This window comes from Bos javanicus, chromosome 17, assembly GCF_032452875.1.
Source record: "Bos javanicus breed banteng chromosome 17, ARS-OSU_banteng_1.0, whole genome shotgun sequence".
NCBI classification, from domain to species: Eukaryota; Metazoa; Chordata; class Mammalia; order Artiodactyla; family Bovidae; genus Bos; species Bos javanicus.
In genome coordinates, this window is record NC_083884.1 from 63346455 (window position 1) to 63366733 (window position 20279).

Consider the following 20279-nt stretch of genomic DNA (forward strand, 5'->3'; position numbering starts at 1 on the left):
TCTCTGTATTTAAAAACTTTCATAATGTTGCAGGGAGTTATGAAACAAAAGCAAGCTCCATTAATGCATAGCAATCAGATCAGATCAGTCACTCAGTCCTGTCCGACTCTTTGCGACCCCATGAATTGCAGCACGCCAGGCCTCCCTGTCCATCACCAACTCCCAGAGTTTACTCAGACTCACGTCCATCGAGTCAGTGATGCCATCCAGCCATCTCATCCTCTCTCGTCCCCTTCTCCTCCTGCCCCCAATCCCTCCCAGCATCAGTCTTTTCCAATGAGTCAAGTCTTCGCATGAGGTGGCCAAAGTACTGGAGTTTCAGCTTTAGCATCATTCCTTCCAAAGAAATCCCAGGGCTGATCTTCAGAATGGACTGGTTGGATCTCCTTGCAGTCCAAGGGACTCTCAAGAGTCTTCTCCAACACCACAGTTCAAAAGCATCAATTCTTCGGCGCTCAGCCTTCTTCACAGTCCAACTCTCACATCCATACATGACCACCGGAAAAACCATAGCCTTGACTAGATGAACCTTTGTTGGCAAAGTAATGTCTCTGCTTTTGAATATGCTTTCTAAGTTGGTCATAACTTTCCTTCCAAGGAGTAAGCGTCTTTTAATTTCATGGCTGCGGTCACCATCTATAGTGATTTTGGAGCCCAGAAAAATAAAGTCTGACACAGTTTCCACTGTTTCCCCATCTATTTCCCATGAAGTGGTGGGACCAGATGCCATGACCTTCGTTTTCTGAATGTTGAACTTTAAGCCAACTTTTTCACTCTCCACTTTCACTTTCATCAAGAGGCTTTTTAGGTCCTCTTCACTTTCTGCCATAAGGGTGGTGTCATCTGCATATCTGAGGTTATTGATATTTCTCCTGGCAATCTTGATTCCAGCTTGTGTTTCTTCCAGTCCAGCGTTTCTCATGATGTACTCTGCATATAAGTTAAATAAACAGGGTGACAATATACAGCCTTGACGTGCTCCTTTTCCTATTTGGAACCAGTCTGTTGTTCCATGTCCAGTTCTGACTGTTGCTTCCTGACCTGCATATAGGTTTCTCAAGAGGCAGATCAGGTGTTCTGGTATTCCCATCTCTTTCAGAATTTTCCACAGTTTATTGTGATCCACACAGTCAAAGGCTTTGGCAATAGAGAGAGAATAAAACCAAACCTTTAGCTCGAATGTAGCTGATTGGTAGTTATACCACCTCTGAATCTTTTACAATCAAACAAAAAAATCAAACATCCACATATAACTACTGAGTGTATAGCTTTTTGAAAGTCAGTTGATGGTATATATTAAGTTTTGATCATATACCTCTTGACCCAGTAATTCCACCTGTAGGATTTTATCACAAGAACATAAGAAATCCTCACAAATTTTGTACGTTCATTGCATTCTGTGCAATTAAAAAGTTAAACTCCTGATAATAAGGAGGTGGTTCAGTCAATAATATTGATTGTTACACAAGTATTAAATGATGTTTTGAAGGATATTAAGGTCATGCTAATTTAGTTAAAATGGTGCACATATACACATAAAACTATATATTCTGAAGGAATCTATTAAACTGGTTGACACTAATTGTCTCTAAAAAAATGCAGTTGTGAGAACTTTCAATTTAGATGTCATACATTTCTATAAAGTTGAAGATTGTTACTGCAACTGTTTTATTTTTGTATTCTAGGGGTAAAAATGGAAATAAAATGTTATGCAATATTGTTCAGTTCTGTGCAAGAGAATACATCTTTTTTTTTTTTTATTATTGCTAACCTCCCAAATGTTTGTGGAGATATCTCTGATGCAAGTGGTTTCTATATTTTTATTTGTGCTTTATCGTGTTTATTGTCTATAATTGTCATGTACTACTTTCATAGTTGGAATGAAACAATAAATTATTTCTAAAATAAAACAATCAGAACCTTTTGTTGTATTCTGAATTATGTAAAGCTTCTAGATGTTCTTTGCTGCCCTTCAGAAAGCAAGCAGGAAAGAGCCCTGGCCAGAGTATATACGAGCTTATGTACCCTAAAGGCATCCTTAAGTCCAGAGGTCTCCTCATTTGAGGGGTGTGCTTAGGTGTATTAACACCATTCTCTGAGGCCTACCGCTCCTACATGGTGTGGCCTGGAACGTGTTGGTGGAGACAGTTGGGCAGTCTCCTAGAGAGAGAAGCATGGAGTTAGCTAAGTGACCTAATAAGACTCTAAGTATAAATAGTAATGATTCAACTTGTATTGTGCAAAGTTTTGCAGCTTGTGATTACCAAAGGTGTTCATACCTAACATTGAAAATGTGCCCATATAATGGGCTGTGACAAGTACAGCCTTTCTGGATTAGGAAGAAGACCGCTAAATTGCTAAGAGGCATTATCCAGGGAACCCCAGAGGTGGATTTTGTTTCTGTGAGCCCAGGTACTAACCTTTGCAAGTTGTAACTGTTAGGTAGGTAGAATAGAGAAAAGGAGTCCAAAATGGCGGTGACTAAAAGACAAGGAAGGTCCGAGGACCAGAGTGAAGACTTCAGGCAGAACAAACAGCACTCCTGGCTAAGCCCAATTTGCATAGGGCAGGCCCAGGTGGAGGAAAAACATATAAAAGGAGGAGCCAAAGCGGTTTCTCTCGGACTCTCCCGCGTGCATGTGCTCTCTCTCGCTCTGGCTCTCTCTCCCTCCCTCCCTCCCTCCCTCCCTCCCTCTCTCTCTCTCTCTCTCTCTCTCCCTCCCTCCCCATGCACTCCTCCACTCTCTTCTCTTTGAGTCTTGGATTCTCCTCCTATCTTATAAATAAAATGGAGCTGTAACGCTGATTTGCCTAAGAGCTGTAACACGGTTTGTCCAAGACCCGACAGCCGTGATGCGCCGAGGACTTTAATGTCCGTTTCTCCAAATCTTTGTTGTGACGAGACAAAGAACCGAGGAACATACACTCGTGACATAACCCAAGTGAAGCTAAAATTATGGTCTAATGCTTAAGGGGCCCCTGGGCTCCATTCTCTACTAAGGCCATAGACACTAGCAGGAACACCCTTTTGAGCTTTTGCTCATCTAGTTATTCAGCATTATCAAGGGCATGCTATAATTTAGGCCCTGTTTGTATGCAGTAATAATCACTCTGACCTGTTGCTAATCAGTCATTTAGAGCACAGCTGTGATAAGGGTAAACTGCCGTGAGACTACCTAATGCATTGTTAGAGATGATAAGACAGGCTTCCAGGAGATGTTTAGGTTTAGCCTTCAGGGACAGTAGGAGTTAACCGTGGGGAAGAAGGAGAAGGCTTTTTAGACAAAAAGAACGGCATGATCGATTGCCCAGATCATGAGATTATGGCAGAGTAGGGGCAACCCCCCATCGCTCTACAGTATGGCTGGAGCAAAGAGTTCGATTAGGAAAAAGGCAGGGGTGAAGGAGCTAGGTCTGGGGCCTGCAAGGCCTAGTAGACTGTTTTATGGAGTTTGGACTCTACTTAGGGCAGTGAGTAGCCATTAAAGGGTTTTAAGAAGTTGTGTTGGGATGAGACCTTCTCGGAAGGAAGTGGCAGCTGAACAGATGGAAAATAAAGAGTAGGGGAGGAGACTAAGAGCTAATTTGAATGGAGGGCAGCTGCAGGACAGTGAGGGAAGGAAAAGGAGACAGGAAGAGATGTGGCAACAGCGGCCATTATTGGAGAACTTGGGGAAAGAGCAGAAATAATTAAGGGGTCAGTGTAGGAAGTGTTGCTGTGTAATCGCAGTGTAAGCCCCCTCCTGTGACTTCATTAAAAATCTGCATTCTCAGGACTTCCCTGCTGGTCCAGTGGTTGAGATTTCGCCTTCCAGTGCAAGGGGTGCAGGTTCGACCTCTGGTGGGGGAGCTAAGATCCCACAGGCTTGTGGCCTAAAGACAAAAACATAAAACAGTAACAATATTGTAACAAATAAAGACCTTAAAAAAATCTGCATTCTCTGTTAATGATTTTGATTAGAGTTGAATTTGTATTGTTCAGGAAAGATAAGGCAGTGTGCTCAGATTAGCCTCAAGGTGAATATAGATAAGAACAGGGATAGTCCCAGGTGGCCTATTGACTAGCAAGTTACACGAGGAAGTATCATAGGAGTGGGTGCAGGGAGACACCAATGGGGAGACCACAGCTGTCATCCAAGCATGAGAGATGCCAGTCGCCTGATGAAAGGTGATAGTGTGCTTGTGTGCTCAGTCACTTAGTCCTGTCTGACTTTTTGCAACCCCATGGACTGTAGCGCACCGGGCTCCCCTGTCCTTGGAATCTTCCAGGCAAAGATACTGGAGTGGGTTGCCATTTCCTCCTCCAGGGGATCTTCCCCATTGAGGCATTGAGCCTACATCTCCTGCATTGCTGGTTGGTTCTTTACTACTGCATCACTTGGAAAGCCCAAGGTGATGGAGGTAGATGCTAAGGAGATGAGATATCCCAAGGGCAGAATCATAGGATTTGGAGATAGATTGGTCACGGGGGCTTGAGAAGGAGGAAGACTCCAGATCGATTCCCAGGTTTCTGGCTTGGGGCACTGGCTAGGCAGTGGTTATCATTCCAAGATGGGGAATGAAGCAGATGGAAGTGATCTGCAAAAGGATGGACAGCGATGAGTTCAGATACACGTGGAGGATACAAGAAGGAAGGTTAAGAAGTGTAATGACTGGGCTTTCCCTGGCAGTCCAGTGGTTAAGAATCCATTTTTCCACTGCGAGGACATGGGATTGATCCCTGATCAAGGAAGTAAGATCCCGCACGCCACACAGTGCAGCCAAAACAACAAAAAAACCTGTAAAAGGAAAAAAGAGGTATGACAGTTCTAGGCTATATGTCCCCTCTGTACTGAAAACAGAATCCCAGGTGCATGAGCAGGTGCTGGTGGGTGGGCATGGGAGACTTCAGGTACGTGGGATAGACCTGCTCTTCCCACAGGGAGGAGTTTTCATTTAAACTGTGTTGTTGTTGTCTAGCTGCACAGTCGTGTCTGACTCTTTACAATCCCATGGACTGCAGCTCGTCAGGCTTCCCTGTCCTTCACCATCTCCCGGAGCTTGCTCAAACTCATGCCCTTTGAGTCGGCGATGCCATCCAACCATCTCGTCCTCCGTCGTCCCCTTCTCCTCCTGCCCTCAATCTTTCCCAGCATCAGGGTCTTTTCCAATGAGCCAGCTCTTCACATCAGATGGCCAAAGTATTGGAGCTTCAGCTTCAGCATGAGTCCTTCCAATGAATATTCGGGGTTGATTTCCTTTAAGATCCCATGAACAGTCTGGAAAGGCAAACTGTATGGGAGCTCAATAAAATTTATCATTCCTGATGTGATGATAAGAATGGCACCATGGGATTGTCTTCAGATTAAAAAGGATCCTTTGACCTTGGCAGACAGTTAAGAGTTAAGGCATTTCCCACAGCAAGCCGTGCATTTACTCCCTACGAGAGAGCAGGGCAGTGCCCAGTAAAAAATAATAAGAAAACAATTAACACTGGGGATAAAACATTCTATGAACCTGCCCATCTGGTTTCCTCCCTTTGCCTATGACATCAGTCCCCTCTGGCATTCAGGCAAAATGTTTTCTTCTCTGCTAGGCTCAGTCAGGAGCTTCTCCCAGACCCTGGCCCTTGGGAGGAGTGGGCAGAAGAGGAAGTGATGGCAGTAAAGCATTGGTGGGAATATGAGTCATCTCAGAGAGACTAGTCCAGGCTGGCAGGGAGGGCTTGGGCTGGGTCACTGTGGAATATGTTTCTGACCGCTGTACCCTGGGAGCTTTCTGTCATTCTTTGCCACTATATTTGTGCACTGGAGTCAAGTGGAACATTCTGGAGAACTACATAATTAAGAACTGAGCTGTGCAGGGGAGGAAGGGGACAAGCAGCAGCAGAACTAGGAGATCTGAAGAGAGTTTGGAAGGAGGAGCAGAGAGCTTCAGGGAAGCAAGTGCCATGTGTGGGAGGATGAGAAGGGAAGAAAGATGGGAAAGATAATTCAAGTAGAGTTGCAGTACACCGTGAATATTTGGTGTTTTCTCTAAGAGACTGTAGAAAATTGTTAATATCTTCAATTATTTTTGGATAATGAACTGATGTTTCTTTTTCTTTTTTAATTAATTTATTTATTTGGCTGCATCAGGTCTTAGTTCAAGGTGTTCGAACTCCTGGCTATGGTATGCGGGATCTAGTTCCCCGAGCTTCCCGGCATTGGAAGCTCAGAATCTTAGCCACTGGACCACCGGGGAAGTCCCTGAACTGATGTTTCTGTAAATGTGGCCAGAGTAGGAACACAAGGGCCTGATTTTATGTGAGGTATATCTACAGCAGTGAGCATGCTGAATTTGTAGCAGCCTCCTTGCTTTATTTTTGCCAACGTCCTGTATTCTGAGATGGAGGCGTCAGATAGCTTGTTGTGTCAGGGATCCTTTTTCTTGGATCCATAGGCTTTGGCTGTCAGCAGAGCACTGCCTCCCCACCCAACCCCGACAAACACCACCCTGCGAAGCTGTAAAAGTTGTAAAGTTGGACACAAAATATTGCACATGAACAAGAAAGTCTTGATTCTGGAAGGATACCAGCGCAGTGCTAACCAGTAGAACTTTGTATGAAAATAGAAATGTTCTCTTACTTGAGTTCTGTATAGTAATCACATGTGGCTACATGTAGCTTTTAAGCACTTGAAAGGTGGCTGCTACAGCTGAGAAGCCAAACTATTCATTGCATTTCATGGTAATTAATTAATTTTGATTTTAATAGCCAAATGTGGCCAGTGGCTACCATACAGTTTATCAGTGCAGTTTATAATTTTCAAAGATCTGTAAATCTACACCCCTCAACTCCCCACAAAAAAGGTGAAGAATCACTGGGACCAATCCTTTTCCTTTACAGTCCTGTGTGTTGGTACACAGTAAGTGTTTAATAAACACCTGTTAATTTCATTAACTAATACTTAAAGAAGAGTTGTTCTAGCTCTAGAAAAGGCAAACTGAAGTATAAAATGACAAACGGACTTCTCAAGTTCACCAGGTTTTCTTTTCTTTTTTTTTTTTTTTTTGATTTTGTTTTTCAGGTTTTATTTTCTAAGCCCTAAATTCCTTACCCTCAACCCAGAATTTTTCCCTAAACATTTTCCAGTCTGTCACATACCTTGGAAACCAGAGTGAACCAGGAACATGAGCAAAGGGCGGAAGGGGTGTGAAACAATTAATGACAGCGCTGATAATGTTTTCTGATGCAGCAAGAAGATGTGTTGATTTAATAGCATCCTATAATTTGCACCCAATTTTTTATTAAGTGGATTTTAGAAAGATATTTACTTATTTATTTGGCTGTTCCGAGTCTTAGTTGAGGCACATGGGATCTTCAGTCTTCCTTGTAGCATTCAGGATCTTTTAGTTGTGATATGTGGGATCTGGGGCTTCCCAGGCGGCTCAGACAGTAAAGAATCTGCCTGCAATGTGAGACCTGGGTTCGATCCCTGGGTAGGGAAGATCCCCTGGAGAAGGAAATGGCTGCCCACTCCGGTATTCTTGCCTGGAGAATCCCATGAACAGAGTTGCCTATGGGCTACAGTCCATGGGATCACAAAGAGTCGGATACAACTGAGGTATGTGGGCTCTAGTTCTTTGACCAGGGATTGAACCCATGCCCCCTGCAATGGAAGCACTGAGCCTTAGCTGCTGGACCATCAGGGAAGTCCCTGTACTAAGAAGATTTTTAATGAACTGCATCAGTATAACTTGGTAACAGCATCTCAAAAGTTCACACACTCCTTAAAGGTAAAAACAAATACAGAACATATTTGGAGATTTTATAAATTAAAAAAACAAAAACAAAAAAGCCCAGCCTTCCGAGCCATCCCTCCCCCAGTGTTAACATGTGCACAGTAGCTGAATTTCCTTCTGTCTGGCTGAGGCTGACTCTCCCCCTCAGCCAGCACATGTGCAGGGCTTCTGTGAATGTCACATTGACAAACGTTCCCTGGAGCTAGGCAGCTGGGGACCAGTTTCTTTTGTTATTCCATCCTTCTCGTGGGCTGCCAGTTTTTCTCGTTGTGGTATACTCCTTGACCATGCCTGCAGAAGACCAGAGGTTTTTCTCCCCCTCGTGAAACTCTCTGACCCCAGCTCTAAAAAGCCCAGGCTTGTGTCTCTGGCATCTGGGACTTTGATGGTTTTCCCCACTCCTTGCCCACTTGACATTTGTTCATTCATTCAACTGGGTATTTACGGAGCCACAGAACAGCCTGGCTGTGTGCTGGGCTCCAGGGACACAAGAGTGATCAAGACCAGCACTGTTCACAGACAACTAAAGGGACAATGGCAATGGGTGCTCCTGCAGCCCCTTAACCTAGAGCTGAGTGGGGTGTTCAGGGAAGGCTTCCTGGAGGGGGTGGCTTCTGAGCTGACACCTGAAGTTGCAGCTAGTGTTGACCAGGTACATGAGGAGAGGCGAAGAAAGCATTCCAGGACTTCCCTGGTGGTCCAGTGGTTAAGAATCCACCTGCCAGTGCAGGGGACTTGGGTTCCCTCCCTGGTCCAGGAAGATCCCACGCGCTGGGAGGCAACTAAGCTCCCGTGCCACAGCTAGTGAAGCACGTGTTCTCAGTCCATGAGCTGCCCGGGCACCGCAACTGAAGAGTAGCCTCTGTGGCTGCAACTAGAGAAAGCCTGCATGCACCAAGGAAGACCCAGTTTATTGTTAAAATTAAGTAAATAAGTAAAAGCATTCCAGGCAGAAGGAAGAGCATTTGCAAAGAAAGCTGGGAGAACAGAAAAGAGCTTGGTGCTTTTCCTAACCATAGTTAGGTGGAGGTAGCAGGGGCGTTCTTCCTTTTTCACTCTAAAGCCACCAGTGACGTAGGGTGAGAAGCCCTAATGTAAGTCAGAGCCCGGCTGGGTTAGATTATACGTGTAAATCCTAAGTATTTCAGCTGCTCATACAAATGTTTATTGTATATCCCTGACTAGGATGATTGTAAATGGGATGAGACACTCAAAGCTGGGGGAAGGCGAGAACCTGAGGGGAATATAGTCTCACAGTCTCCTAGGGGAGCTGTGCAGAGCAAAAGGGTGTTTGTTGGGAAGCCAGAGGGAAAGCAGAAGAGGACCAAGCAAAAAGCCAGTGATCCCTCTCAGGCCTGAGGAGGAAGGCTGCAAGGGGGGTGATATTCAAACTGCTGGGAAATTCAGAATTTCGTAACTGTGATTCCCTAAGAAACTGGAAGCATCTCAGGGTCCATCCAGAGGATCAGAACGACACTGGAAACGTGCAGTTCTGAATACCCCGCAGATGTTAAAACAACCAAGTCCTTAAACGTAGTTATGAAAAGATCTGCAGGCTATTTCTGGAACACCTACTGTGCGCACTGCGCTAGATACTAGGGTCCCAGCGGTGGAGGAGACAGTGTCTGTCCCTCTGGAGAGAGCCCTATCTGTTCTCCTTTATCTTGACCCTTTGTGATTTGCCTCCAGTCTCTCCCTCATCTCCCATTACTCCCAGACTGCCAGCTCCTCCAGGATCTGCTGTGTCTCAGAGCCTGTACTCTGTCTTGCAGGGGCTATTTCTTCTTAGAACATTGATTTCTCCGCCTCTGCCTCCTCAGTCTTTAGCCTGGTCAAACCTTCTTTGATCTTCAGGTCCCTGACTTAGTAAGTTAGTCTTCAGTGCTGCCAAGACCTGTGTGACCCCAGCCTCGTACTTTCCTCCCAGTTTGTACCTGAGAAAAGCCTAGGTATCCTCTACTATTCCTTTTATCCCCTCAGAATTTTTGCCAGTTGATTTGTCTAAGTACATTCTAGAATCTTTTTATCAATTTCTATATAGCACCTTCTAGTTTTTTCACTGGAATGGTGTTAAATCTATAAATTTACTTGGGAAAGATTTTTCCATTCTTGCTATATTTGGCTTTCCCATCCAGAAGTTTGGTATCACTATTTATCTTTTTTTCTTTTCTCCTATCTGTGGTTTATAATTTTTGTTTTTATTGAAGTCTGTATATTTAGCACTGGGCAGATACCCAGGGACTACCACGGTATCTCTTTTGACATCTTCTTTTGACACCACCTCTGGCACCAAATGTGTCATTTTTCCACATCAATTCTCCAATGCCAACTCTGTGTCCAGTAATTCACAACTACCCAGAGTTAGTGCAGACCTCCCCTGCCCCAGGTTAAGGGCTTAGTCCCACAAGAATTACCCTCAGTTCAGATGCCAGGCACAAGTGGGGTTACCAGTCTACCCATACTTCTTCCTGGCAACTACAAATTTGGGGTTCCTATAGATGTTTATGTATCCCCCAAAATTCATATGTTGGAGCCTACCAGGCTCTTCTATCCATGGGATTTCCTAGGCAAGAACACTAGAATGGGTTGCCATTTCCTTCTCCAGAGGATCTTCCCAAACCAGGGATCGAACCCGGGTCTCCTGCATTGCAGGCAGATTCTTTACCAGCTGAGCCACCAGGGAAGGGACTAACACACATAGACTATTTATATATGTATAAATAGTCTATATATTTATAGACTGTAAACTATATGTCTCCCAAAATTCATATGTTGGAACCTAACCCCCAATGTGATAGTATTAGGAGGTGAGGCTTTGGGGGAGATAATTAGGTAATGAATAGGGTTGGGACCCTTATGCAGGAAGCCTCAGAGAGCTCCCTCACCCCCTCCACCATGTGAGGATGCAGAAAGAAGATGGTCATCTGTGAACCAGGAAGTGGGCCCTCACCAGAAGCTGCCCATGCTGGCACCTTGATCTTGGACGTCCAGTCTCCAGAACTGTGAGAAATAAATGTCTATTGTTTATAAGCCACCTGGTCTATGATACTCTGTGACAGCATCCTGAATGGACTAAGATAAGAGTCGTGAGTATAGAGGTGGTATTCAAAGACTTGAAAATGGAAACTATGTGAAGTGGTCCAAAGACTGAGGCCCAGGACGCTTCATCCTTTAGAGGTCAGGAAGCAGAGCTGGAGCAGGTAGATGAAGCTGAGGAGGAACAATCAGCGAGACAGAGGGGAACTCTTCCAGGGATGCCGGAAGCCGAGCAAAGAATGAGCTTCAGAGGAGGGCAACAAGTCCATCAATGAAGGATGCTGAGAACTGGCCACTGGACTTAGCAGCATGGTGGTCACTTTGATAACCTTGATAAGCTGGTTTGGGGGGATGGACTGAAAAGTGAATGGACTCTGTCTTAGTCTGTTTGGGCTGCTATAACAAAATACCATGTGCATCTCACTCATTGTCCATTTCCTCTACACACAAAATATAAACTCCATGAAGAACAGGAGCCACATCCGAGTTGCTCCCTTTTATGTCCCTCCTGCCTAGTTGGGGGCCTTGTACCAACTAGGTGTTCGAAAAATATCTCTTGAAAAAATGAGCAAGTGACTAAGACACAGGGCAGGAATTCTCAATGTTTATCCTCTAATTGGCCAAAGCACTTAGGCAGGAAAAATTAAATAAGTAATGGAGCTTCTCTTGGGCAAGTGCTGAGGGATTTACATCTCCATACCTAACACCTAGCTTGGGGCCTGGCCTACAGTGAAAGCTCAGAGGATATTGCTACCTGGATAAGCCTTACCTCTTCTGTCTACACATATTCCTCCCACTGGTGGTGATCTCATCAAGTCCCACGGCTTTAAATGTCATCTATAATCTGATGACTCCCCAAATGATAGCTCTAGCCTGGACCTCTTCCCAGAACACATATATTCAACTGCATATTTAACATCTCCACTTGAAATTCTAATAGGCATCTCAAACTAACATAGCCAAAACAACTTTTTGTTTCTCTTTTGGCCAGCCTTCCCCATCTCAATCCATTCTTCTCACTGTTCAGATCATAAGTCTTGGAGTCATGCTTGACTCTTCTCTTTCCCTCACCCTGCATTTAATCAATCAGCAAATCTGTCCGCTCCACCTCCAGAATATATCCAGAATCCAGCCACCTCTCACCCTACCTCTGCTGCATCTGTCCTGGTCCAAGCCACCATCACCTCTCACCTGGACTATTGCAGGGTCCTGGCCTGGTCTCTCTGCTCCCCCTGGCTTCTGCACACTTTATCCTCTACCCAATAGCCAGGTCATCAAGTCTTGGCTCAGATGGCATCTTGTCAGAGAGCCCTGCCTGGAAACCTCTATTTAAGACAAGATCCCTCACTCTGTCCCCTTTGGTTCTCTTATTCTATTTTTTTATCCATTGCACTTATCAGAGTCAGACATATTTTTGCTTGTTTATTATCTTTATTCACTTGTTAGAATATAAGTTCCATGAAGAAGGGGTTTTGCCTGTTTGGTTCTCTTGTGCATCCCTAATAGGGTTCTGGTCACCAATTACAATGTGTGTGGGGAGTGAGAGTCTCCCTCATACCAACAAGCAATTCTCTGGACACGAGCTGATGTCCTAGAATTCAGCTCAATCCTGACACCATCTACCTGGAGATGACATCAGATTCCACTGTCCAGTGTTCAGTTCTATGAGACTACCCCTCAGCCCCACTTCAGAAACCAGTTGCAAGCCTGGGTTGTTACCTGTACTTTTGATCAACTGACTGTAAGTCAGAGGTACCCACAGCTCCCTCCTTGAGTTCAATTAATTTGCTGGAGCAGTTCACAGAACTCAGAGAAACATTTTACTTACTAAATCACTGGTTTATTATGAAAAGATGTAAGTCAGGAACAGCCAGATGGGAGAGACACAAGGTATGGTGGAAGGGTGGGGGGCTTCCATGCACTCTTCAGCACACTGCCCTCGCCAAACCTCCACATGTTCACCAACCTGGAAGCTCCCTGAACCCCATCCTTTTGGGGTTTTATGGGTGCTTTATTACACATGCACGGTTGATTAAATCGTTGTTTAGTCGCGAAATTGTGTCCTACTCTTTTGTGACCCCATGGACTTTAGCCTGCCAGTCTCCTCTTTCCATGGGGTTTCCCAGGCAAGAATACTCAAGTAGGTAGCCATTTCCTTCTCCAGGGGATCTTCTCAACCCAGGGATCAAACCCAGGTGTTCTACATTGGAAGGCAGATTCTTTACTACTGAGCCACCAGGAAAGCCCAATTAAATCATTGATCATTGGAATCTGAACTCAAACTCCAGCCCCTCTTACCCCCTTGGGGGCCAGGGATGGGACTGACATTTCCAAGCCTTTAATCCCATGGTTGGCTCCACTGACAACCAGCTCCCCATCTTAGGTGGTTTCCGAAAGTCAGCTCATTAGCAGAAACCCATTTGTAGTGGAAAGGAGCTTATTATGAATAACAAGACACTCATTGTACCTTTATGGATCTGAAATGTTTTCAGAACTGAGGACGTGAGACCAAATATAACAAAAGATGTTATAATAATGCTCTTGTTGCTCAGAAAATTCCACAGGTTTGGGAGCTGTGACCTAGGAAACGGATGAAGAAAAATACGTATTTCTTTCTATTTATTATTTATTTATTTGGCTGAGAGTTGTGTTGCAGAGAAGAACCGATTCCGACTCCATGTTAGAACTGTATCTTTGACTTGCTTTTCATTGTGGTTGCCTCAAAGGATGCTGCTTCTCAAACTCAGGTTCCTTGGTTCAGCTCATAGAGAGATTATCTGACCCTGCCCACCTGTGAATGGGTGCAAATAAAAAGAAGAGATTAACATACCCATTCCAAAGGCTGGCCCTTCCTAGAGATATTTTGCAAGACTGAAGACCCTTTTTTCTTTACTTCCTTACTGCCTCTCCCTCTCTATTCTGCCTTTTGACTTTAGTTTCTCATTGCTTCTCTCTCTAGTTCTATAGGGTTTCCCTGGTGGCTCAGCAGTAAAGAATCCGCCTGTAATGCAGGAGCCTCCGGAGGCACGGCTTCAAATCCCTGGGTCAGGGAAGACCCCCTGGAGGAGGGCATGACAACCCACTCTAGCATTCTTGCCTGGAGAATCCAACGAACAGAGGAGTCTGGCAGCCTACAGACGAGTAAACAACTGTAGCTTACACGTGATGAGCCAAGGAAACTTGAACTTGGTAAAAATTGTGGCATGTTGGATCTCTCATTGTAGTATGTGGGATCTAGTTCCCTGACCAGGGATTGAACCCGGGTCCCCCTGCATTGGGAGCATGGAGTCTCAGTCACTGCCCCTGTAGGGAAGTCCCTACTGATTAAAAAAAAAATAATTATTATTATTTATTTTGCTGTGCCAGGTCTTAGTTGCAACATGAGGGATCTTCAGTCTTCATTGTGGCATGTGAGATCTTTAGTTACGGTGTGTGGGATCCAGTTTCCTGACTCGATCACTTGGGCCCCCTGCATTGGGAGCACTGAGTCTTAGCCACTGGACCTTGCTCTCTGTCAGCACTCATGAATGTGATGCCCCAAGGATAAAGCAACACGGTGAAGGAGAAGGGTCTTGGAATGCAGAAACAGAAAAAAACAGACCCTTATCGCCCTTCCTGCCATGCTGTAACCATTGGGGAATTTTTGAGCCCTCCTGAGTAGTATGTCCTGTCTCCCCTCCCACCCCATATAAGGAGAAGGTATTTGCCTTGTTCTTCTCTCCTCCAGTATATGTGCGTGTGTGCTAAGTCACTTCAGTCGTGGCCGACTCTTTCCGACCCTACGGACTATAGCCCGTTAGACTCCTCTGTCCATGGGATTCTCCAGGCAAAAATACTGGAGTGGGTGGCCATGCCCTTTCCAGGGGATCTTCCCTGCCCAGAGATCTTACCCACATCTCTTACGTCTTCTGCATTGGTAGGCAGGCTCTTTACCACTAGCGCCACCTAGGAAGCCCTTATCCAATCAGCAAATGACTCTCAAGACCCCTACCCAGCTCCTTGTCCCCCGCTGGCTATAGAAACAGACCAAGGACTCGATTTCAAGGTTGGCTCTCCCTGATTATCAGAAAGTCGGCTCTCTATGCTGACAGCAACCCCCCCTCCCCTGCCCTAGTAAACTTTATTCTCCTTTCATTCTGCCTAGTGTCTGGAAGTTCTTTTTCAACCCATGGATGGACCACAACAATGAATGAAGGTCTGAATGAACTCTTGAGTTCTGGGGAAGCCAGGTTTTCTCCCAGTCAGTTAAGAAGAATGGAGATGCCAGAAGTCAGATACCAGCCAGCTGTCCCATTTTCTGGAGCCCTAGAATAACTGAGATTTTCCTTGGGGCCACTTTGCATATAATTAAAGAGTGACAGCAAGGTCACCTAGTGAGTCAGAGGCGGCTCATACTCAGAGTCAGGTCCTGCCTCGGTCTGTGCAGGAGGGAACTTGTTCTGTAATTGGTAGACATTCCATCCCTTTGTAAGTAGGCCTTACTCAGGGCTCTGAATTGAGGGATCTGAGGCATTCAGACTCATCCTAGATTATGTAGGGCACTGGTTCTCAACTGGAGTGGGGGGAGCAATTTTACTCTCCAGGGGACATTTGACACTGTTTGCAGACTGGTTTTTTTGGTCGTGGACTCTTAGTTTCCCAATCAGGGTTGAACTGACACCCTTGGCAGGGAGAACGTGGAGTCCTAACCACTGGTTTGCCAGGGAATTTCCTGTCTGCAGACATTTTTGGCTAACAACTGGGAGTGCAATTGACTTCCAGTGGGCAGAGGCTAGGGATATGATGCTGTTAAACATCCTTCAATGCCCAGGACAGCCCCCCACATAGCGAAAAACTTTCTAGTCCAAAATGTTGGCACTGAAGTAAAGAATCCTGGTTTAGGGTACCATTAACGATAATTGATAGCTAGCATCATTGACCTTTGTTGTGGTGGTGGTTGTTTTGGTCGCTAAGTTGTATCCGACTCTTTGCAGCCCCATGGACTGTAGCCCACCAAACTCCTCTGTCCATGGAATTTTCTAGGCAAGAATACTGGAGTGGGTTGCCATTTCCTGCTCCAGAGGATCTTCCTGACCCAGGGATCAAACCCATGTCTCTAGCATTGGCAGGTGGATCCTTTTATCTCTGAGCCCCCAAGGAAGCCCTGCCAAGTCCTTTACCACTTTCTTTATTTTTTATTTATTTTTATTTTTAAAAATATTCATTATTTGACTGTACTGGATCTTAGTTGTGGCACTCAGGATCTTTAGTTGCAATATGCAGGATTTTTGATAATGGCATGCAAACTCTTAGTTGCAGCATATGGGATCTAGCTCCCTGACCAGGGATTGAATCTGGGCACCCTGTATTGGGAGCATGGAGTCTTAGCCATTGGACCACCACGAGATTCTCTAAATCACCTGCTTTATATGTACCATCTCAATCTCCACATAGTCTTTGAGAAACAAGGACTATTACAATCCCCATTTCACAGATGAGGAAACTGAGGCTCAGAGGTAGAGTCACTTACACAAGGTCAGACGTCTTAGTAGGGGCAGGGTAAGGCTGCACACTCAATTCTGCCTGTCTTCAAAGTCTGCACTTTTAGTCTCTCCTCTAGGTTATTCTGCTTATTGACTGGGAGCTGCTAACTGACTAGGCCTCTCTGGATGTGCCTAAATTTATCTGCTGCCCCCATGTACAGGAGGCTGAGCAGTCAGGCCTTGGAGGTATCTGCCCATTCAGGCGAGGCTTGGCTATGGGCCAGAGGGAAGTGTTTTGTTCCCTGAGTTGTCCCAGGTCTGCCTGGCTTCATTCTCTCTGCACTGCAGTACAGTACTTGGCTCCAAAACTCAGTTCCCCTGCCAGTACCAGGGTAGTGCCAGCCCTTCTTCATGGGGAGAAAGGTTCTAGATTGAGACCTAAGGCCTTGCACACTCTCCCACAGAGCCCCTCCTTTCTGAATAGGGGTTCTTGAATCAACTCTGGGGACTACAAGGTCATATTCTTCACACTTCCTTTCAGATAAGGGAGTGCTGGAGCTGCTAGGTTGGTGACAGAACTCACAGTCCACGGAAAGGGCTTGAGGTCCCAGAAAATCTTGAAAAGTGATTGCTGGACAGGGCTGGGGATAGTGTGTGGTCCCAGGCCAGTGGCCAGGTGGAGGTGGAGCAGGTTGTGGTTTTGTGTCACCTATTTTGGGAGGGTTGAGCTCCAATCCCTGCAAGAAATCCCTCAGTGTGCTTGTGGACAATTCCAAAGGGCTTTTTGAGGGCCCTGGAAAAGTCTGGGGACTAAAGTACAAATGAAATCTGTTCAGAGTAGAGCAAGACAGTCAAGGACCAATCTAGGGTCAAGTTTGAGAGGAAACAATGCTGAATTAGTTTGAATTATTATTTCTTCCATCCACCCAACATATATTTAGGGAGCTCCTGCCAGGTGCCAGAGATGCTGGCTCCATTTGTCTTGGGTGGGGGGTGGGGGCAGCTCAGAGGCTCCGTCTACTATGTGGGACTGTGGATTCAAACCGAGCAGGGCTCAAATCGCCTGTCATTTTCTACTGTGACTTTAGGCAAGGGACTTCACCTCTCTGAGCCTCATTTTCCTCGTCTGTGTAAGGCAGAGACCAATGGCTCTTGCCATCTGCCTCATAGAGTTGTGAGAAGTCAAGGAGATAATGTGTCCTAGATGCTTGGCACATAATAAGGTCTAAGTCAGCAGTAGCTACCATCTTTTGGACCTTGGCTAGGTCTTTTTTTTTTTTTTTTGGCTGTGCTGAGTCTTAGTTGTGGCAAGCAGGATCTTTGCTGCAGCATGTGGGATCTAGTTTCTTGACCAGGGATGGAACCCGGGCCCCCTGTATTGGGAAGCTCAGGATTTTAACCACTGGACTACCAGGGAAGTCCCTTGGCTATGTCTTTAAGATGTATTCTTTAATATAATCCTTGCTACCACCCTACAATGAAAGTATTGCTAAGTCGCTTCAGCCATGTTCAACTCTTTGCAAGCCTATGGACTGTTGCCCACCAGGCTTCCCTGTCCATGGGGATTCTCCAGGCAAGAATACTGGAGTGGGTTGCCATTTCCTTCTCCAATGAAGGTATTATCTCCATTTAAAAATCAAGGAATTCCCTGGTGGTCCAGTGGCTAAGACTTCAGTGCTCCCAATGCAGGGGGCCTGGGTTAGATCCCTGGTCAAGGGACTAGATCCCACATGCCAAGACTAAGACCTGGCGCAGACAAATAAATATATATTTTTTAAAAATCAGGAAACTATACCTCTGAGAGGTTAACTAACTCATAGGAGGACATACAACTTAGGTTTTTCCCAGGTATGTCTGATTCCGAAGCCTATGCTCTCAGTTTTGCCTCCCTCTAAATATGATTTCCGGTAGGAAGAGTAGAAAATGCATGTTTTCAGGTTCAGAAGGCTTCTCAAGAAAATTTAGCAGCTAGGAGTGGAGTAGAGTGAGTTGCCCAGGTATGCAATGCTATGGAATCCCAGATGGGTCAATTTAGTAGGACATGGTGAGAGAATCTTGCATTCATTCCAGGAGTAGAGGTTATTGTAGAGCAATTGTTCTTTATCCTCCTTGGGTTCTGAATCCTTTTGTGCCTCTGATGGAAGGTATAGATCCTCTTCCTGGAAAAATGCTTGTGAGCACAACACATATCTTGTGCATAACTCCTGGGGACTTGTGAAACCTTTGCAATCCATACGTGGACCCGCCCCTCCTTAAGAACTCTCCTCTAGGGCAGTATTGCCCAAGTGTGGGACACATATCACTAGTGGGGTCCCAGGTAAGCTCAGCACTATGAGGACAAACCTTTTATATTCTTTTAAAATTTAATTCATTAACTTTTGGCTGCACTGTGTCTTCGTTGCTGCACGTAGGCTTTCTCCAGTTGTGGTGAGCAGGGGCTACTCTCTAGTTGAGGTACATGGGCTTCTCATTGTGCTGGCTTCCCTTCTTGTGGAACACTGGTTCTAGGGCACATGGGCTTCAGCAGTTGTGGCCTATGGATGTAGTTGCTCCATAGCTTCTGGAATCTTCCTGGACCAGGGATTGAGTCTACGTCCCCTGCACCGACAGGCGATTCTTCATCACTGGACCACTAGGGAAGTCCAACATTTTCTATTTTAATATTATTTATATTTTATAGTTATCTTTTATTTATAATGAATGAGACTAGTTTTCCATTTATGGAATGATCCAGATTTACCTTTTAAAAATACGCTTATTAAAAATAGAGAGTTCAGCTAAAGAAAAAATGTTGAAGAAATAACAACAGAAGTAGGGTGCAGGTGTGCTAAAAATCATGAGGGTAAAAATCATAATTTAGGATATGTCTCAGGGGTTTCTGTTTTGTGGAATCATAGTGGGTTTACTGTAGCATCATCTGAACTTCCAGAGGTCTGTGGAAATGATCTATTCCTGGGCTCTCTGCATCTGATGACATGGTGCTGATAAACCAGAAATGCTGTTGAGTCCCCACTTTCTTGCCTTCTCATGGAACCCCACCCTCAGCCCCCCAAGCCCTGGGGCTTGTGATGAGCTGAACCCTCCCTGCTGCCAATCAAAACTCCATCAGATACTGTCTTCATGTAGCTCTGAGTGCAGGCATTTTGGTGCTGTACCCACTCATTTATTCAGCATATATTCAGCAAACATCCTATGGCAAGTAGTCAGAATAGGCCACACTCCATTTATTTCCAGAAAGTGTGAAATCTCCAGCAGCCAAGGGTAAATAAAGCCAACCTGTGTGATGTGATGGAAAGAGCACTAGGTTTAGAGTTAGATCAGATCTTCAAAATCTGGTTCCATAACTAACTCACTGTGTAATCACAGGCAGGTCCCTTCATCCCTTCCCTTCTGTGGTGTCTTTTCTGACATCACTTCTGATACCATGTTTGTTTATTTATTTTTTTTGCTGTGCCATGGGGCTTGTGAGATCCCAGTTCCCCTACCAGGGATTGAACCCACTGCCCTTAGCAGTGAAATTGTGAAGTCCTAACCACTGGAACCAAAAAGCCTCTTGATGAAAGTGAAAGAGGAGAGTGAAAAAGTTGGCTTAAAGCTCAACATTCAGAAAATGAAGATCATGGCATCTGGTCCCATCACTTCATGGCAAATAGATGGGGATACAGTGGAAACAGTGTCAGACTTTATTTTGGGGGGCTCCAAAATCACTGCAGATGGTGACTGCACTCATGAAATTAAAAGACATTTACTCCTTGGAAGAAAAGTTATGACCAACATAGATAGCATATTGAAAAGCAGAGACATTACTTTGACAACAAAGGTCTGTCTAGTCAAAGCTATGGTTTTTCTAGTGGTCATGTATGGATGTGAGAGTTGGACTGTGAAGAAAGCTGAGTGCCGAAGAATTGATGCTTTTGAACTATGGTGTTGGAGAAGACTCTTGAGAGTCCCTTGGACTTCAAGGAGATCCAACCAGTTCATTCTAAAGGAGATCAACCCTGGGATTTCTTTGGAAGGAAT